At 46.8% G+C, this 20,136-nt stretch overlaps 1 protein-coding gene across 2 annotated transcripts in view; it reads left to right on the top strand.

Annotated features, from left to right (window-relative positions):
- ABHD2 (abhydrolase domain containing 2, acylglycerol lipase) overlaps positions 1 to 20,136 on the top strand; it is a 96,338-nt gene that overhangs the window by 1,638 nt on the left and 74,564 nt on the right. The window lies entirely within an intron of this gene.

Here is a 20,136-nt window from a genome sequence, read left to right as displayed (position 1 = left end):
ATCGCAGAGCCATGACTAAGGGATGATTAGTTGACCCTGGATTTAGCCACGGCATGACTTGTATTTTACTTGCTCTCTTGGTAGTTAGATTCTAGGGGAGTCCAGAGAGTTTCGGAACACAGATTTTGGGGCGAGTGCCCAGATTGGAAACCTAGCCTTACTTCTTATAAGCTGTAACCTTGGGCAGGTTAGTTAATCTCTCCATTGCCTCTGTTTCCTCGCCTATCAAACAGGAATGTTGATGGTACTGAGATTGGAAGGTTGTTTTGAGGATTGCATGAGTTATTGTATCTGAAGCATTTAGAACAGTGCCCTGTGCGTAGTAACCACTATTGATTTGCCAACTACGATGTTCTGTTGCCTTTTTATGCCCCCCCCCCCCATATCTACCATGCAGTATTTTCTATCGGGAACTAATTTTTTTTTCCTGTCTCCTGCCCCCAGTTCATTAAACATATTCCAGATTTCAGTGTCGCCTAAACATCTGTGGGGTTTTCTAAGTCACACTGCATTTAAAAAAAAAAAGGTTTCTTCTGTTGAATCATGCCATCCCTTCTCTCTGTTGTCCTCTCCTTGTCATCACGCTACTTTGAGACGACAAATCTCTTTTATTCTCTTTAAAAAGAGGGAAAGAAATCCTTCAAAGTGATAAAGTCCATGATAATACCAGTCTTCCCAGCATCCTTCCAAATTCTCAGTTCCCTCTGTTTGGCTCTCTTGTCCATTTGTCCGTGTGATGCAGCTTGATTATAAATGGATAAACATTTTTAGATTAAGATTTCATGAGCCACTGTATTAAGTGCTTTTCGGAAGTTCAAGGATCGTGTGTCAAATGCATTTAAGCAAGTTACTTAGTCATTCGAGCAGGGGGAGTGCCGGCAGCGTGGTGTTCTTGGCAGGAACACAAGTGTGTGACTGATTTCTGCTGGTAATGTAGCTTCTTCACCGGTTTTCCTGTTCTCCTCTTGAGCTTGAAATGAACGAGATGGCAAGTACAATGGAACAGCTTTTCCTTTCTCTGTAGTTGGAAAAGTTCCCTTTCTCTTCTTTCTTCCTTCCAGCTTCGTTTCCTTTATCGTCTTCACAGTTTGGATAAACACCTTCTCTCGGTTTGCCAGCCAGTTCCCTTTTAATTAGAAGATACCTGTCACCTGTATTTGCCGGCAGGAATTCGGTCACCTTTGGTTTTTCCTACTCGGTTTTTATGAGTTTTCTAGGATGAACCAAAGATTGTTCAGAGTCATGGATTGACACCTTCTTAAGAATTGATTCGAGTTTTGGGATTTTGTTTCCCGCATTCTATAGAGCTCAGCCATCTTAGAATAATTGTTTTAGGTTCTTTGTGCGTTAATATGGGCCCCTTTCTCTCCATCTCATTTTCTTTTCCATAACATCTTAGGGAAAGGCTGCTCGTTTGCTGTTATTCCTTCATTCTTCCGTGTAAATCTTTCTCCTGGTCATCTCCAGCAAAGCCTGCAAAGAGTCTAGTGGTTCCCCTGTGCCCAGAACACAAGATAATTTCTTTGGTTCTATGGAAGACAGAGGTAGAGTCTGCCTTTTTTTTTTTTTTCCTTTCTTTTCTTAAATCCTGGTTATTTGAGAAACCCTGGCCGGAAGACTTCCAAAGTAATAGAATTTCACGTGGCAGAATTTCGGCTAGATCTCCTGCTAACAGTAGCCTGGTGTTTATTGCAATGTGGGTTTGGGGTACTCCTTGACTAATTTGAGCATGTGGCTGACTCGACCATGAGGTGTGGAAGCCTTCCTGCTCCCTTTTGGACTAAACTGTCCCCAGGAACAGAGCCCTAGGGGCTCGGTCTGCCTCTGGATGTGGTCTGGCTTGAGAATTTCGTATAGCAGCTTTCTACGTTCCAACCTCGTTGGCCGTGCGTGGACACTTTTAACCCCTGTGCTGCTGTGTTTGTGTTGATACTATGTGCGTGCTGACATCATCTCCCCACAGGACCGTTTTTCTTTTTCTTTAATTTAATTTTTTTAAAGATTTTATTTATTTATTTATTTAACAGAGATCACAAGTAAGCAGAGAGGCAGGCAGAGACAGAGAGAGGGGAAGCAGGCTCCCCACTGAGCAGAGAGCCCAATGTGGGGCTCGATCCCAGGACCCTAGGATCATGACCAGAGCCGAAGGCAGAGGCCTCAATCCACTGAGCCACCCAGGTGCGCCAGGATCGTTTTTCATATCTGCATATTTATTTTTGTTGTCTTGGTTCCAGGGCATCATGTTTTTTGGATTAAACGTTTTCATTTTATAAAATGGCTGGTGTGGCCCGACGGTCAGACCTGTTTGTTATCCGTGAAGCTTGGGCACTAGACTCCGTTGCAAGGCCCCCTTGCCCAATCTTGTGAGATTGTGAAGTAGCAAACAGGTAAGGAGCTTACTAGAGAACTAGAACATCGATACCCTTGGATTTGCCATGTTTCTGATTTTTCTTTTGTGGCTTTTAAGCAGAGGTTCATTAAGTTCAACAAACGGAGCATCTGGTGTGTGCCCGGAAACCAGCTGTGTGTTCTGTTTCTGCATAAGGACTGTTTTGTTTTTCCTTTACATTGAACACATTTTTTAATGTTTTTCATTCGAATTTTTAAAAATGAGTAATGCACTTGTACAATGAGCGAAAATAGTCAAAAGGCACCAAAGGCGAGCCAGTAAACACATCTCGGTCCAGCCCTGAATCCTGCTGCCTACTTCTGTTCCTTAAGAGGCGACCAGGGCTACTGATTTCTTCATCCTCCAGGGGTGTTCCACGCTTCCTTTAGCAAGTTCATCACCATTATCCCCTTCGTGGTAGCACACTATACATGCTATTTGGAAGCTTGCTTTTTTTTTTTCCACTTAGTATTTCTTGGCAGTATGGAAAGAGAGCTCTCCGTTGTCATTTTTTATGAAGGTGGACTATTTTAGATGTCTCCTTTCCGTTTCTAAGGATGCTAAGAGCCAGTCTTAACTCAGGCAGCAGCCTCGCGTGGAGATCCTAAAGCATCTTGTGGATATTTAGGGGCAAACTGTGTTTCTTCTCTACATCCCGTCGCTCTAAGCCTAAGAGGAGGCCAGGTGAGGTGGAGTGCTTCCCTTAAAGGTCATCCTGGGGAGGGAGAGTGGAAGCATTGGAGAGTGAGGAGCAGTGGGCCTTGGGCCCTGCCCCTTGCCCTCTGCTTAGAATGTGCTGGAATTTCCGGGAAAGCTTGCTGTGTTTTCTCTGGTCTCCAGAGAAGGCTCCTGGCCTTTCTGATACACATTTCAGCACCTCTGTCACATCCAACCCTGGCTCCTCACCGCAGCGCTGGCTCTGTTGTTTCTGGTCCTGGAGCACCAGGAAGGAAGCCCCCTCACCGCCGGCCTGGCCTTCCCATTGGGGTAGCTTTGTTCAGTGCCCAACCTTTTTCTCTAGGAAAAATGAGCTCTCCCACCTGTGCCTTGGGGGAGAGTATCCTTCCTAAACCAACATTTGGGAATGTCATTTTGGTTGTACATAGGAATGTTTCCCAGATTCTCTAAACCACTTTACCATTTCCAAGGTCTGAACCTGATAGGGCCTGGCCAAGCTTTCTCCAATGGTGACTTGAAGAAGAGAGTTCCGGGTTCTTCATATGTGAATTTTCTATGGCTGCACTTGTGTGTTCCATAACTGCACGGAATTAAGCATGGTCTTGTGGTCTTCTATGGCTCCCAGATCTTGCCTGTTGTTCTGTTTCCCTCTTTTCTTCAAATGTGCCTTAATCCTCATAGTGCTTTCATTTACCTCCGAGCCTAATTTAAAATCACCTTGAAATTGAACTGAACAGCCAAGGTCTTCGTCAGCCAGTCTAATTTCGAGTCATTGCTTTCTGGTCTTTGCTCTGTGCTGGGCGTCCACAAGATCAACCATTTGTACCATAGATACTGTGCTTTGTGATAGGAGAGGGAGGTGGCCTTATCAGTTATGCCTTCTCTAGTCTCCCAGGGGGTAAAAGAGAAGTTTTGAAAATCACCCCATTTGTGCACTATCGGTCCAAACATGTATTCGTATACTGTTCCCTTAGTCATGTCAGAGCATAAAAAACAAAGCAGGAAGTCCAACATAGGATTGCCAAATTTTCATCTTTTCAGAGATAGAAATAAAAAAGCCTTGTCATCTCCATGTTGCCATCTTTTTATTTATTTGTTTGTTTGTTTTTATAAGATTTTATTTATTTTAGAGAGAGAGAGAATAGGAGGAACAGAGAGAGAGGGACCAGCAGAGGAGCCCAGCACGTGGCTGGATCTCACGACCCTGAGATCATGACCTGAGCTGCAATCAAGTCAGGTGTTTAACCGACTGAGCCACCCAGGGGCCCCTTGTTTGTTTATTTTTAAGTAAGCCCTGCGCCCAACGTGGAGCTTGAACTCATGACCTCGAGATCAAGAGTCACACGCTCCACTGACTGAGCCAGCCAGCTGCCCCTGTTGTTAAAAGAAATTTTATTTTATTTTTAAAGATTTTATTTATTTATTTGATAGAGATCACAAGTAGGCAGAGAGGCAGGCAGAGAGAGAGAAGGAAGCAGGCTCCCCACTGAGCAGAGAGCCAGACGCCGGCGCTCGATCCCAGGACCTTGGGATCATGACCTGAGCTGAAGGCAGAGGCTTTAACCCACTGAGCCACCCAGGCGCTCCTTAAAAGAAATTTTAACACCAAAAATATGGGAAGGTTCGTGTCCCAGGATAAAGAACCACCTTTTATTAAACAAAACAGATTTAGACCGTTCAAAAGGTTGAGCTGGTGGAGATGGAATCATGGCATTGGGTTGGGGGGGCCAGGATGCTGAAGAAGAGGGTTCTGTTCAAGGAGGTTTCTACTTTTTTGGTTTTCTTAAGCAGTGCTGGCTGCCCCCTTGCTGGGACACCAGGCCATTCAGGCAGCCCAACAGGACTAGTTTCGTCATGGTTTGGTGTGGGTTTGTGCCCAGTGTTTCAGGCAGTGTGGACTACTCCGTGTTGATCTTGATCTGCATTTGTAGCGCCTTAGGGTGACTTGAGCCAATGCACTGTGGGGTCTTGATTGGTTCATGTCTAAGGTGCCACATTAGGGTTCTTAAGAACAAGGAGAGCAGGTGGCTGGGACCAGACCCCCCACCACTCATTGGAATTGAGACCCTCCAGTGTATTTATACACTGGTCTTTTGAAGCATATTCTTAAACTTATTAAATTCTTAATTTACTGTGTCAGGTGGTGGCTCCTGTTGTTTCTGAGATGGATTGTGACTTCTCTTCCGTGTCCCCATGGCATTCTTTGCTCTGATCTACCGCACCATTTCCATCCCAAGTCAAGGATATTTCCCTGAGATCCCTTGGGTTCTCCTTACATTAAGAACATTCGGACTTTTCAGTTTCATGTTAACACTAATTGGGAATATTCCAAAAGTCTGTCCCAGATGATTGGGATAACCTCATTATGGCTGGGTCCAGCCACACGGCCTCCGTGTGTGGGAATTTCTTGTGAGTTGGAACCAGGTCACCTGCTACAGAGAAGAGAACAGAAGGACTTAGCGTGGGGAGGAGGAGTCGCTGAATCCGGGGCAGCCAAGGGATAGCACAGAGTCCTGTGCCAGCGGAGGCCACGGCAACACTCCCAGCAGACAGGAGGGGACCCGGGATCACAGCTGTTCCCCTATGCCCGGTGCCCAGCGGCAGGACCCGCCCAGGACAGGACAGGAGCACAGTGCTGTGGTCGCGGGATTTCAGGTCTGAAAAGTGGCATCAGGGCCCCCTGGTTGGCTCAGTCAGAAGAGCTTGTGCTTCTCGCTCTTGGAGTCGTGAATTTGAGCCCCACATGGGGTGTAGGGATCACTTAAAAATAACGAAACCTAAAAAGCCTTTTAAAAAAATGGCATCAGCCTCATTATATTAATGTAGTTAATCTCACCTTTACTGTTTGAATAATATTATTTGTACCTTTGTCTTGGTCCCCACCATTGTGAAAGCACGGAAAGAAGTTTATGCCAAGTTTGATGTTTGTACATTTAAAAAAATAATGTGATAAATAATAATCGAATAGAAATAACTCAGTTTAAATTTAAATAATTGCATAAAAAGGGACGCCTGGGTGGCTCAGTTGGTTGGACGACTGCCTTCGGCTCAGGTCATGATCCCGGAGTCCCGGGATCGAGTCCCACATCGGACTCCCAGCTCCATGGGGAGTCTGCTTCTCTCTCTGACCTTCTCCTCGCTCATGCTCTCTCTCACTGTCTCTCTCTCAAGTAAATAAATAAAATCTTTAAAAAAAAAAAAAAAAGAATTGCATAAAAAGCCCTCAGGGGATCTGGCGGGACTGGGTTCCCCCCACCCAGAGGGGGCCATCTAGCACCTCAGCTTAAAAAAACCCCAACATAGGGACACCCGGGTGACTCAGACAGGTAAGCCTCTGCCTTCGGCTCGGGTCATGATCTCAGGGTCCTGGGATTGAGCCCCCATTGGGCTCCCTGCTCAGCGGGGAGCCTGCTTCTCCCTCTCTCTGCCTGCCTCTCTGCCTACTAGTACTCTCTCTCTCTGTCAAATAAAAAAATAAAATCTTTAAGCAAACAAACAGTGTAGGAGCCCCAAGCTCTCTGGAGCAGACTGAAGTTTCTAGACGGATCTCTATCACGTGCAGCTCCTTGCCGTGTGCTGAGCACTTTGGAAATGGACTTGAAATGGACTTGAAGTTAGTTTGCATCATTTGTGTGCTGCCTGAATAAGGGCTGTTTGTACATGCAGCTTGCACTGTGTCTACACCAATAGAAGGGGAGCCCTCCAAAAGTAATTTCCTTGGTTCTTTTTGCTTGTTTAATTCTGGAGTTAGATTTGTAGTTCACTTTCTAACAAACTTTTTTTTTTTTTTTTTTAAGATTTTATTTATTCATTTGACAGAGAGATCACAAGTAGGCAGAGAGGCAGGCAGAGAGAGAGGAGGAAGCAGGCTCCCTGCTGAGCAGAGAGCCCGATGCGGGACTCGATCCCAGGACCCTGAGATCATGACCTGAGCCGAAGGCAGCGGCCCAACCCACTGAGCCACCCAGGCGCCCCTGTAGTTCACTTTCTATTGAGATTTGCTTGACCTGCATGCTGTCATGGGAGCAGCCTGCGACTGCCATGTGTGACTGTTATTTACTGTCATCATCCCAAGGACAATGGAGTCTTGACCATCACTGGGCGTGCACTTGAACCTCAGTGACCATGGGAGACTGTTTGTACTGTAGCTAAGTAATCACGTGTGCATTCATTCGTCAGCTTTTGTTATGGGAATCTGAAAGAGACACAAATAGAATCATATAGTGAACCCCCTTTGGGGGGGGTTAATTAAAAAGGACCCCTTTATTAAATGTGATTATATTAATATCATCACACTTTTAAAAAGTAACAGTGATTCTTTACTATCAACTATTTGATGCATCTATCATCTATCTGATGAACAGATAGTCCAAATTTCAATTGTTGTATTTTTTTTAATTTTTAATCTTTTAAAAAAGATGTTATTTATTTGAGAGAGAGGGAGAGTACAAGCAGGGGGAAGCAGGAGAGGGAGAAGCAGGCTCCCCTCTGAGCAAGGAGCCCAATGTGGGGCTTGATCCCAGGACCCTGAGATCATGACCTGAGCTGAAGGCAGACGCTTAACCAACTGAGCCACCCAGGTGACCCCAAATTTCTGATTGTTTTAAAGTGTCAGAAATGCTTTTTTTCTTTTTTTAAAGGTTGTATTATTATTATTTCTATTATTGAGAGAGAGACTATGAGCAGGGAGGGAGGGGCAGGGGGAGAAGGAAAGAGAGAATCCCAAGCAGTCTCCACACCCAGCGTGGAGCCCGACGCGGGGCTCAGTCTCGTGACCCTGAGATCATGACTTGGGCTCAAATCAAGAGTCGGGTGCTCAACCGACTGTGGCACGCAGATCTTTCTCTTTTATATTATGGGCAGCACTTTGTGCATGCTGTCTCCACCCTTTTGTTCACTAGCTGTGGAACGACTGTTTTCGTAAATTTCCGCACGCGTCGTACTTCATCCTGTGAACCTCCTCAGGTATCTGATTGCGACACTATACTCTCTCCAAATTGATGGAGTAGTCCTAGGATGGACAGTATTCCTAGGAGCATGTGACCTAACTGGAGGCTTTCGTGTGTTCAGCAAGCATTTATGGAGCCCTCTCTTTGCTGGTCCTGGGCTGTCCGGCCCTTCGTGGGGCCTGCATGCCCTCTCCCCTGCCATCAGCCCATGCTTGGCCCCAAGGCCACTGTCCATTAATGCCTGCGAGCTTCCCGCTGCTCCCTGCTAGCTCCCTATGTGGCGCCAACTGTGTTCCCACTGTGGACTTGAGCTTCTCGGGTTCCATCGAGAAACCTTGGCTGCGCTGCTCGTCTCTATTCGGATCATGTAAATAAAGCGGCCACGCTCTCTTGTCGATGATATAAGTGAGTCCATCTAAATAGTAAGATGATGGGGAAATGCCGAATAGCTTATAGGTGAGGACATGTCCCCCAATTTGGAAAACGCAGCCCCTTTCTCAGGTCTATCATTAATATCATGCATCGATCTATTTATTGACTTGACATAGAAAGTCGGATGTTGCCAGAGAAGTCTTATCTTTGTCACCAAAAATCTTCTAAGGGAATGCAGATTTTTTTTAAGGCCCTCTGGTTGGAAGAGGCCTCAGAGCATCCATTGAGGGAGCTCTAGAACTCGGGATCCGTCCAGCTCTGCAAAGGGCTTCTGAGATGGATGACTGCCTGGTCTCTTTGTATCCCCAGAGCCTTATCCACAGCCTCGCCCAAGGGGCTTCAGTTTCCTTGCATGCCTTAATAATAATTCACAGAACTATTGTGAATCCTAAATGATGTAATGTCTGAGGACACACTTTGTAAACAGTACCTTATGTAATTGGTCTCTACTGTCAACTTTATGGCATTTCGTGACATGTTTGAGGAATAACTGAGGTTATTTTTTTTTTAAGATTTTACTTATTCATTTGACAGGTAGAGATCACAAGTAGGCAGAGAGGCAGGCAGAGAGGAGGAAGCAGGCTCCCCACTGAGCAGAGAGCCAGATGCGGGGCTCGATCCCAGGACCCTGGGATCATGACCTGAGCCGAAGGCAGAGGCTTTAGCCCACTGAGCCACCCAGGCGCCCCTGAGGTTATGTATTTAACTCACATGCACTGTGGGGCTTAACCCACTGAGGCACCATGCGGGACACCATGGGGACTCTGTCTGTTCCCAGAGCCTGTGAATTCTCCACTCTGTTGTCAGTGGCCCCACTACCCCAACATCAGTGCACACCCGCAGAAAGCATCTCGGTAAAGTAGAAATCTCTGGAACAACAGTTGTTCTGACCGATTTACACAGACTTGATTCAGACACCATAGATATTTGAGGAGGGCTTTTTCTATCTTCCTTAAATGCCAGAAAGGATACCTATGTTACGATTCAACTATTTCAAGGCACCTGGGTGGTTTAGTCGGTTAAATGTCTGTCTTCGGCTCAGGTCGTGATTCCAGGGTCCTGGGACTGAGCCCTCCATCAGGCTCCCTGCTCAGCGGGGACCCTCCTTCTCTTTCCCTCTGCTGCTCCCCCTGCTCGTGCTCTCTCTCCCCCTCTCTGTCAAATAAATAAATAAAATCTTAAAAAAAAAATACAACAGTTCCACCAACATTTTAATCTAGGTTAACCTAGGATTAACTGTATTCAAATTTATATTTTCTGGATTATGTCCTAAGCTCATGTGTGTTGGAAAATACCACAGACAGTTTTGTTGCATTGAATGTTTTGGAGAAAGTTACCCGAAATTGTGAGTCTTCTAGTGGTATTTCAGGATTTAGCTGATTGCCAACAATCAATGGGTAGCTTTCTGTCTACCTTTTCTTTGGGTGCCTCCTTCCTTCTGCTACCTAAAACAGCCTCTCTGGGCTTTGAATTCTCTTTCTTTTTGTGTGAGCAGTGTTTGAAGTCCATTGGTTTCTGGCTCTTTGAACCTACTAAGATATGCTTTCAACAAACAGGGGAAACGGTAGAAGAAATATGGTATCACACTGTAGCTTCTCTGAGTGATGGAAAGGGGAAAACTTCCATTTAGATGGGTCATTATTTGCCTGAACTCTGAGATGGTCTTTAAAATATCCAAAAGCTGCTGACAGTCCAGGTCACATTGAGCTCTTTCTTTTCTTTTTTTTTTTTTTGGCTTCACGGTAGCGTGGCTGTTACGCACTGAGACCTGCACCTTTCAGCCTAATGTAATAATCTCCTTGTGAGAAAATTCTGCTCAAAGGATCCGAACGGTCATGCGTTAGGCCTTCCCATAGACTCGGCCAATAAATACGTATGGAGTACCCCACTGTGTGCTCAACACATTATATTTAAACTTGTGTAGAATTTACACGAGGATTGAATTAGAAGGGCATGGACCAGAATCCCCAACAGAGACATAAGGAATATGAATCATTACTTTTATGGGGAGGTGAGGCTAGTTATGAAATTTTCTAGTTATGAAAGGGTGTTTGCAAAATGCAAAGGTGGGAAATGGTATGATTTTTAGGGCTTTAAGGGGATGGACCCTCAAAATGAAAATTCCTGGATAGGTCAGCATGTCGTACAAAACTGTTTGCATGCTAACACTGTGTGTTAAGTATCTTTAAAAAACAAGAGAAATGACTTGGGTTCCATCGAGGTCTTAGCAGTGATACTCAAATGCAAAAGACAACGCCCCATGGATCGGGTTCCACAGAGCCACATAAATGCTTCTCACACCTCTTACCATGTGCCCCCAGACCCTCTGTGTACCTGTGCAGCTCCGTGTGGCACCATCTTCTCCTTGGAAGTAAAGCCCTGAAGCTTCATCCCGCAGTGACTCACTCCCTCTGCTCCCAAACCCGTCCCTCTTGCCCTGTCTGCCTGTCTACTGACTGTCCAGCATTCCTGGGCCCTTGGCTCAGCCTGGGAGCCCAGCCAGGTGTCTGCAGCCCCAACCCTGCTTCTCACCTTCTCTTGTGTCCCATCTCTTCCCGGGGGTCCCTACCTCTCTGAGCCCAGCTCCTTCCTTCTGCTTCCTTTGTTTGAATTCCTCTAGTATTTGTAGTTATCACTTTAGAATTCCATACTTAAATATGCTTGGAGTTGCACTGTTTCCCAATTATTTCACGGATGCCGTGTGTGGCACTTTCCTCATAGTCCTCGTCGAGCTCAGCATGAAGCTCATGCCGTTGGCATCCTTGGGGAGCAGAGAGGAATGTCAGGAGAGGGGTGTGGATTTCCGAAACATCCTCCCCACCCCTGTAGTATTAACACACTTTTTTGGGGGGCGGGGGGACAGTTTTGTCCTCTTCACTTACAAACCACTGCTTTATCCATGAGGATGCTTCTAGTTTATACAGGCAGATCGGTCTTTGAGAAACGGGGTCACTCTCTTTTCCAATTATGGAGAAGCAGTTCCATCATTTCTTTTTTTTTTTTTTTAAGATTTTATTTATTTATTTGACAGAGATCACAAGTAGGCAGAGAGGCAGGCAGAGAGAGAGGAAGAAGCAGGCTCCCTGCTGAGCAGAGAGCCTGATATGGGGCTCTATCCCAGGACCCTGCGATCATGGTCTGAGCCGAAAACAGAGGCTTAACCCGCTGAGCCACCCAAGTGCCCTGAGTTCCATCATTTCTAATGAAAGAATTTTCCTTGATGACTGGTTCCTCGTCTCTCGGGAGACACGTGTGCACGGGGGGAGCCCAGGACAGGAGGAACCCCTATAAAGGGAGCTAGGGGCCAAGACGCTCATGCCTTACGGTACGCGGTATTGCATAGATGTCTCCTGTGGGGTCGGGTGCTGGTCGCCCGAGGTGGACTCCAAGCAGATGCATGGCTGATATGGGTAAGCTTTAGACGAAAAGCAGAGGAAGAGGCCACCGGCTGGCGAGGGGTGGCGGTGGGGACTTGTCCTTGGGCCTTAAAGAAGCCTGAGAAAGCTTGCTTCCCAAGGAGGCGGCAAGACGAGGACAGGCCTGGAGCCACAATGAGGTGTTTGTGTTGGCTGGATGAGGAGACAGAGCATTTGAGGGTGTGAACCCACTTCTTTCTGTTTACTTCGAAAAGCAAGCATTTAGCAGAGACCTCCAAATATAATATCAACCCTTTCTGTCTGAGAGCTTTTGAGTTTTCTTTTCTAGCTATTTCAGTGTCCTCAGTGAAGGACAGCTGGGGGGACCAATCCCAAGTTCTTCATGTAGTTAAAGTGCCTCGCTCTGGCTTTAAAACTAACATTTTTATAATCTTGAAATATTTAATAAGGCAGTTTTCCTCTAAAAAGCTCAAGGCATGCTACAAGCCTTATCTTGAGTATATCTGTGGCTATTTCATAATCATAAAGCTTTTCTCCTAACCTACATAATTTCATTAATTACTTCCCCTTAGTAACCTGTAATGTTTGCAACCTCCTCCCTCTCATTTTATAGAAGAAAAAGCAAACTTTCGTAAAATTTAGGTAATTCACCCAGGGTCACCCAAGGTCATTTGGCAGAATCTGAACTCAAACCCAGGTCCTCTGATTCTAAAATCTGTTGTTTGATTATAGCACATGGGCTCCTAGGGTAAGCTTCAGAATCCCCAGAGAGGGTGAGTGATCTGCCCAGAGTTGCACAGCACAGCATGTTTAGAGGAAAGAATAACTCCAGATGCCACTGGAAGCTTCTGGTCTGCAGACAGCATGGGGATCCCCCTACCCTTCTCACAGCGAGAATCCAGCACCTCTGGTCCTTCTGCTTGGGTTGTGACCTAGAAGTTGGAGACGTGGCTCTGTTAAATGCCCTGAAGGAGCATGGCTGATGGCAGATGCCGGGTCTGGCCTCCATGGAGGCCCCCTGTTGCAGCTGGCTTGTTCATTTTTAGCCCAATGGCCTGAGCCTGAGTCAGTCTCTCATATCAGCATTTAAGCAGCAGAGTTTGTCTTAGACTTGGCCATTTGTCGCAACGGAATCCAAGTGCCCTTTAAGCCTGCTGCTCTGGGCTGGCATGAGATCCTGTTTCTACTCCCAGCGTCCGAGGTATTTATAAAACAGAAATCAGTAAAGCGTGCCTTGAAATGCCATGCACATTGTCTATCCTTGCCTGAAGAACCTTCTTGGTCTTGGAAGGACAAAGAGCCCAGAAGCTTTCCTGCTCTCCAGGCCTGTGTTAACAAGGGTCTGGTGGCTGAGCCCCAAGAGGAGCTCTTAATTGCTCAGAGAGCCACAGAGCCAGGAGGAGCCAGAGAGCTGGTGAGCTAGTCTGGTGGGCAAAGTCTCTCTCCCCTGGGGAGGGTCTAGGGGCTTGACCTGCTAGTCAGATCTTCTCACACGTGTACTTCTTGATGCTTGCATGGTGAAGGACAAATGCTAGAGGAACCGTGGGCCGCATGTGTGATGCTTTCATTGTGGGGCGTGCACTCTGGATGTCTTAGCTAGGTAGCGCTCTCTGCCCTGGCCCTGGGGGCCATGGGAAACCAGAATGCTCAGAAACGGGGATTCCCAGTTACTTTTATTTTCTCTCTGAGGGTAACTTGTAAGTCTCCTGTTTGAGCTCTGGGTGCAACTTCCCTCTTCAGTCAAGGGCTGGGCCAGGCACGAACTAGGTCTTACCCTGCTGCCATTTTTTTCCAGTCTCCTCTTTCTGGTAGTTTGTTTGCAGACACAGAGGACAGGGCAGGAGCCGTACTGTGTCCCAGGTCACGCCCAGGACATTTTGTTTGTGCAGTGAATCAGGAGAGGCTCTTCTCTTCAATTGTACCTTTCTCTTAAAAATTCCAGGAAACTGAGTGCTTGGGTTCTTGGGTTTGGGCAAACTGAGATTTGCTTCTGATATTATAGAATTTACTTACGGTATAAGTTTTTTCGTTTTTTTTTTTAACTCATGACCGTGAGATCAAGACCCAAGCCAAGATCAAAAGGCAGACGCTTAACCAACCAAGCCACCCAGGTGCCCCGCGGTATAGGTGTTTTAATGCAATGTGTACAGTGATCAGATAGCTTCATGAAAGTGCCTGTCCTTGTAGAAAATTCTAGGCACTCCACAGAGGAAACACCTGGCTTACGGGTTTTTGTTTGTTCTCAGGTAAGGATGAAGTGGTATTTCAGTGGTGGAGAAAACAATTTTGCTGGCAATTTTCCTAAGTGCTTTACCCCTTGGTCCCCAGTGGGAAGGTCAGCTCTGTTCCAGCAGGGCTACCCGCTGAGGGGAGAGGCCAGTCTCCTTTCTGTATTTGAGTCAGGGCCTGTGAAAGGGCTCAGTTAAATGTGCGTGCTTAACTGTGACTCAGTCTCCAGCTATTTTTAGGTTAGTGATTTTCTTTTAGGAAGACTCGTGGGTTAGTAGCCATTCCTGACATTTAAATGTGAGGTTCACATTTGCTCGTATAGAGTAACTTTCCGCTTACTAGGAACTTGTAGGACATTCTCCGAAATTTCAGTAGGTTGAGTATGTGACCGTATGACTTTGTGGAAGAATATGGTTCCATGAAACACTTAACACATGAGTGGCTTTGCACAAAGAGGCAATCTCAAGGCCTGATTTGCAGCCACAACTCAAGACAATGTTAACATAAATGTATTTAATTACCTGTAAATTCCTCCCCTTCTCTTTACCAAATTGTGTGTAACTTTGGGTGGTCTCTTCATTTTGTATCCCCTGACTTGTCAGAGCTGTTGCCTTGGATCACCAAGGGGCTTCCTCCTTCCTCGCAGCCTTGTCTCCCTCCCCTCAGCCACTTCCCAGCGCCATCATACAAGACGTTGACGGCCACCCAGTCTGATGCGCTGAAGGAGATCTAGTCGAGGTCCGCAGTGCTCAGTGTTCAGAAATAAATAAACTTGTTGGGGCGTCTGTTGGAAACAGGATTGGCCCCATCATTGCCAGGGCTCCCCAGCCCTTCAGACTTGAGGTGGTAACCCTGAGGGCTCCTCCAACCGAACTCTCCTTGGGAGGAGAGCCTGCATGTGCTGAGAGGAGGTTCTGTGAGCTGCTCAGGAGGGGCTCACCGGGGCCTTGGCACCTCACTGTGAGCGAGAACAAGGCCTGAGTCAGCCCAGCTGTCGGAGGGCACGGTTCTGGGTAGACCAGGATGTCCCTTGGCACCGTGGCAGTGAGTGGACGGCTGGGCTTTCTCCTAGCCTCTTCTCTGGGCTTGTCTCTCTCCTGCTGTGGATCTGCTTCTCGTTTTTATTTTATTTTGTTATTTTATTATTATTTTCTTCTCTAACTGCCGTGACTTCCTTAGCTAAATGGCAGATAAAATGAGGAAGAACCTGGCCCTCTTCCTCCCTGCTCTCTCCTCCGAGGTGCCATGTGGCCTCCGTCTAGGGTCGACTGTGTTTTTCCTAAGCTGCCACCAACAAGGCTAAACGGACTGGAGTGACAGGAGCTTTTCTTCAGCAATGTGCTGTGGCCTTCCGCCGTCCTTCTGACGCTACTCGCAGGGCCATTTTGAGGAGCAGAGCGTGTCAGAGGGCATCGAGGCGGTGTGTCCGCAGAGCCAAGCCGGGCAAGAGTGGGTTTACCTGCAGGAAGAGTATGGGGGCGAAGGGACAGCGCCTTCCATGGGAAAGGAGGGAACCCCCCCCCCCCCCACTGCCCTGGCAGGAGAGAGAGGGCTCCGGGCTGTGCACTGCTGGAACCCCTTTTACCACAGAAACAAGAACACATCTTGGAACTGTTAACAGAACCTGGTGAAGGGCACTTACCATCCAGGGGTTCACTAAGTTCAACATGGTTCCCCGTTAGAAGAATCAAGAAGAGTGTGTCCTGGGGGTATCTGCAGCCTTGGGGGAGGCCCACCCATCACCCAGCCGGTTACTCTGTTGTTAAAGCAGCCCCTCACAGCACCTCTGTGTCGGGTAGGAGAGAGTATCTTTTGGGGTAACTTCTGCCAGATGGGGGTGTTTACTAAGGAGAGCTCAGCAGTGGTGATGGTCCAGCTAATATTTGGGGGCACTTGCCGTATCTGAGGAGTGTTATAAAATACCCTCTCTGGGGGCGCCTGGGTGGTTCAGTGGGTTAAAGCCTCTGCCTTCGGCTCAGGTCATGATCCTAGGATTCTGGGATCGAGCCCCGCATCGGGCTCTCTGCTCTATAGGGATCCTGCTCCCCACCCACCCCCCCGTCTATCTGCCTGCCTCTCTGCCTACTTGTGATCTCTGTCTGTCTAATAAATAAAATCTTTAAAAAAAAATAAAATAAAATACCATCTCTGAATCAGCATGTTCAGAGAGGCCCCAGGACAAGCCCTGTAACTGGTGGGGCCAGGAACAGATCCTGGACTAGCTCCTGGCAGGGCCGGGACCTACATGAAATCCCCCTCCACACCAGAGGGAATAGGAAGAGGTTCTTTAAGAGTTTGGTTCGGTTTGGTTTTCCTTAAGAGGTGGTTACCGTGGGACCCACAGAAGTACTGAAGCTTATTCATCAGGTCCGCTTGGGAGGGAGACACCCCCTCCCAGATGCGTCTGTCTCATGGTTTCCACAGGTCCTGGTCCTGGGAGAGGAAAGGGTGGTCTGACAGTTGAATCACAAGGCAAAGAAGCCAAGCCAATATTTGTGCACAGAATCCCGTTTGGATTGTGTTAATAAGTAGCCTGTGAGTGTTCATGTGAGTTAGCTGCTTTGGGTCTGAATTGGCCGGAGCTTGTCTGGGTAACAAGGAACTTTTCAAAAGGCCATGGCAGAGGGTTTCTTAAGCCTGGAAGGGCAGCGGCGGGGAACTACTGAGTCATGAGAGTAATTTGGGCTTATTTTCTCACAGTTCTGAAATCAAAGTGTCATCAAGGTGGGTTCCTTCCCGAGGGCTCGGAGGGACGATCTGTTCCAACCATGCGTTGCTCCTAATTTCTCTTGTTGCTGGCAATGCTTGGCATTCCGAGTCTCGGCAATGCTCTGCCCCAGTCTCTACTTACACCTTTAAAAGTTCTTCCCCCCATGTCTGTGTCTCTGTGTCTAAACTTATTGGTCCTTACAAGAGCACTAGTCCTGGGGTTAGGGCCGACTTTAATCAGTGTGACCCCATCTTAACTTAATTACATATGCCAAGGACCGATTTCCAAAGGAGGTCACATTCACAGGTCCCAGGTGGATGTGAATTTGGGGGGGACACTATGCTTCCCACTACATCACGTAGTGAATTTTCTGGATTTGAGGTCTCTGCCCAGTTTTTTCTTTCTTGCCTCACCGTATGGTTTTTTATCATCATTGAACATTAATATTCTGAGGCTGAAATCATTGCTTAGCCAGGCATGTGGAAGGAATATGACAGAATCATGGACCTGAATGGCACAGCTGCAAATGTATGGCTGTTTAACTTACTTGAAGGAAGAACAAAGGCCATGAAGGTTGTGATTTTTGGAGTTCTGTTGTTAATGGTTCACAGAGTTAGCTGGCAGGCGGGGTCTGTCTCTTGTTACAGAACCCAGAGAGTTTTTCTTGTCCTTAGCCAAGGACTGCAATTCTATCCCTAGAATTTCAGAAATTTTGAGCTGTGGGAGACCTTTGGCATCATCTACTTCTAACCTAATCCTCACATTTTCCAGATGAGGCCTTTAGGGCCCCCAGAAAGGTTAAGTGACTTACTCAAGGTCACTGGCTAGGAAGGAGCAGGGCAGGCGCTAGGACCCAGGTCTCAGAATCCCAAGGCTGGATCTTCTCCCAGCCCAGGAGGGACCCATCTCCCCCAGCATCTGTGTCTCCATCTCAAAATAACCCCCTTAGCCATGGGAGAGCAGTGAGAAGCCGGGGCCCTTGCACAGGTGGAAAGACTAGTCAAGCGTGTTGCAGAAACTGAGGCACTAAACGGTCCTGGCCAGGTGGGCGTTTTGTGGTACATTACACCTTGGGTTTCCTTGTTAACGCAGAGACTACGCACAGAATTTTAACTATCAATGACAGCATTTTATGAGTAAGTCCTAAAATGACCGGTGGGAGAAGGGGAGGTGTGCTGGGCTCTGGTGTACAGAGAGCCGCACCCTTCCTTTCACGGAGGTGGGGAGGCGTGGGGGGTCGATACTTCCTTTCCATTCTGCACCCGCCCAGCCCCCCTGCTATTCTGTGGGACTCCTTTTCCCCACCTGGGCTGCCTGATACTCATATTAATCGCATGTTGCCTGCCCAGGAAAGGGAGAGGGGGCACACGAAATAGTATAATGGCAGCTTACTTTGTTATGTCTGGAACAAGTTCAGAATATTAATATTTTGTGGCAGGTCGAACTTGGAAAGAGAGAACACCATAAAAATCAAATGCAGCAAGGTAAATTAAAATGCATGTCAAGGGTTTTGTTCTGAAATTGCCAGTTAATTAGTGCCTGGCTTTATACACACAGACACACACACGTGTGTGTAGATATATGGATTTAATATGTATATGAAATACGTATTTATATATAATTCATATAAACTGTACATACACATGCACACACTCACTCTCACACTTACACATGTTCCTTCTGGACCCTATACTCAAGACCCAGTTGTAGACCTAGCTGCTCCCTAAGTCCTTCCCTCCTTCATTTTTTTCCTAGATGCATTTATTCTTGTCCCCAAATTTCTAAAGTATAGAGAACCCTGAGATAAACTTCTTTTCGAACGCTCGTGCACTGTTGGCAAGAATGCAAACCGGTGAGGCCACTATGGAAAACAGAATGGAGGTCCCACAAAAAGTTAAAAATAGAACTACCCTATGACCCAGTAATCGCACTACTGTTTACCCCCAAAGTACAAAAACATGAATTCAAAGGGATACATGCCCCCCCTTTATTTATTGTGGCACTATTTACAATGGCCAAGATGTGGAAGCGGCCCAAACATCCATCAGTAGCTGAATGCATAAAGCACATTGGTGTACCTATACATGCAATGAAATACTACTCAACCATCGAAAAGAGAGGATTGTGACTGTTTGCAGTGGTGTGAATGGAGCTAGAGAGTATGATGCTGAGCCAAAGGTCAGTCAGAGAAGCACAGATACCATATGGCTTCACCCGTGTGGAATTTAAGAAACAAAACAAATGAACAGAGGAGAAGAAAAGAGAAACAAACCAAGAGCCAGACTCTTGACTGTAGAGAACACACGGCTGGTGACTGGCTGGGAGGAGGGGGGCTCGATGGGAGAAATCGGGGCTGGGGATGGAGGAGTGCACTTGTGATGAGTGCCAGGTGTTGTCCGGAAGTCAATCACTGCATTGTACTCTTGCAACTAATGCTACACCATATGCGAATTATACTGAGATTAAACTAAACATTTTAAGAAAGATTAACTTCTTTCCTCCCCAGGTAAAGTGAGAGTTCTGCTTCACTGTGGTCCAGTGCAATGCTTAGCATCATGCTAGGCACACAGTAGGTTGCCGGGTCCTTGAGCCACTCAAGTTCAAGGGAGGTGGCCCTGGGGACATGTGGTCGAGCTGCCCCGCTTCTTGGGACTTCTGGTTCAAGCCTCGATCTCTGGACCATAATAATTACAAATCTCTCAGATTATTGCCTTCACTGAACTGAATTCAGTTTAAAACCCTTGATGTTTTATGAGGGTTGAGGAAATTAATTCTCTAGTGCATTTGCTATTAAAAAACGTTGTAGGAGGACATTGCCTATCACATCCCTCAAGGTCCCCTTATATAAAGTCCCACAGAGGGTTTTTTTCCCTTTTTCTCTCTCTTTCTTTTTTTTTTTTTAGTGATTCTGTGCCAGAAAAGCCATGTTTCCCCTTGTTATCTGTCTTGCTTTCTGGGATCAGAGTACAATACACATTACCTTTCTTTCTGCTTTGGAGAACCAGGAGATTAACTGGGTTTCCCCTCTTTGCTCTTGTAGTCAGAAAGCTCAGGTCCATTCTAGGCTTACTCACACCCATGATTGTTGTGTGTGTTCTCAGAGGGATTTTTCTCGTCTAGATGTTCATAATTCCTTCTTAGATTTTTTTTAAAGGTTTTACTTATTTATTTGACAGAGCAAGCACACAAGTAGGGGAACCAGCAGGCAGAGGGAGAAGCAGGGAGCCTGATGGGGGGCTGGATCCCAGGACCTTGGGATCATGACCCGAGCTGAAGGCAGATGCTTAACCAACTGAGCCACCCAGGTGTCCCCTTCTTAGATTTTTTTAGTTGTTATTTTAAGGCTTTTTTCTAGTATCGATATTATTGTTA

Source organism: Mustela lutreola, chromosome 7 (assembly GCF_030435805.1).
Source record: "Mustela lutreola isolate mMusLut2 chromosome 7, mMusLut2.pri, whole genome shotgun sequence".
NCBI lineage: Eukaryota > Metazoa > Chordata > Mammalia > Carnivora > Mustelidae > Mustela > Mustela lutreola.
Note: the sequence above shows the minus strand (reverse complement) of the source record. Positions and strands in the feature narration are given on the sequence as shown.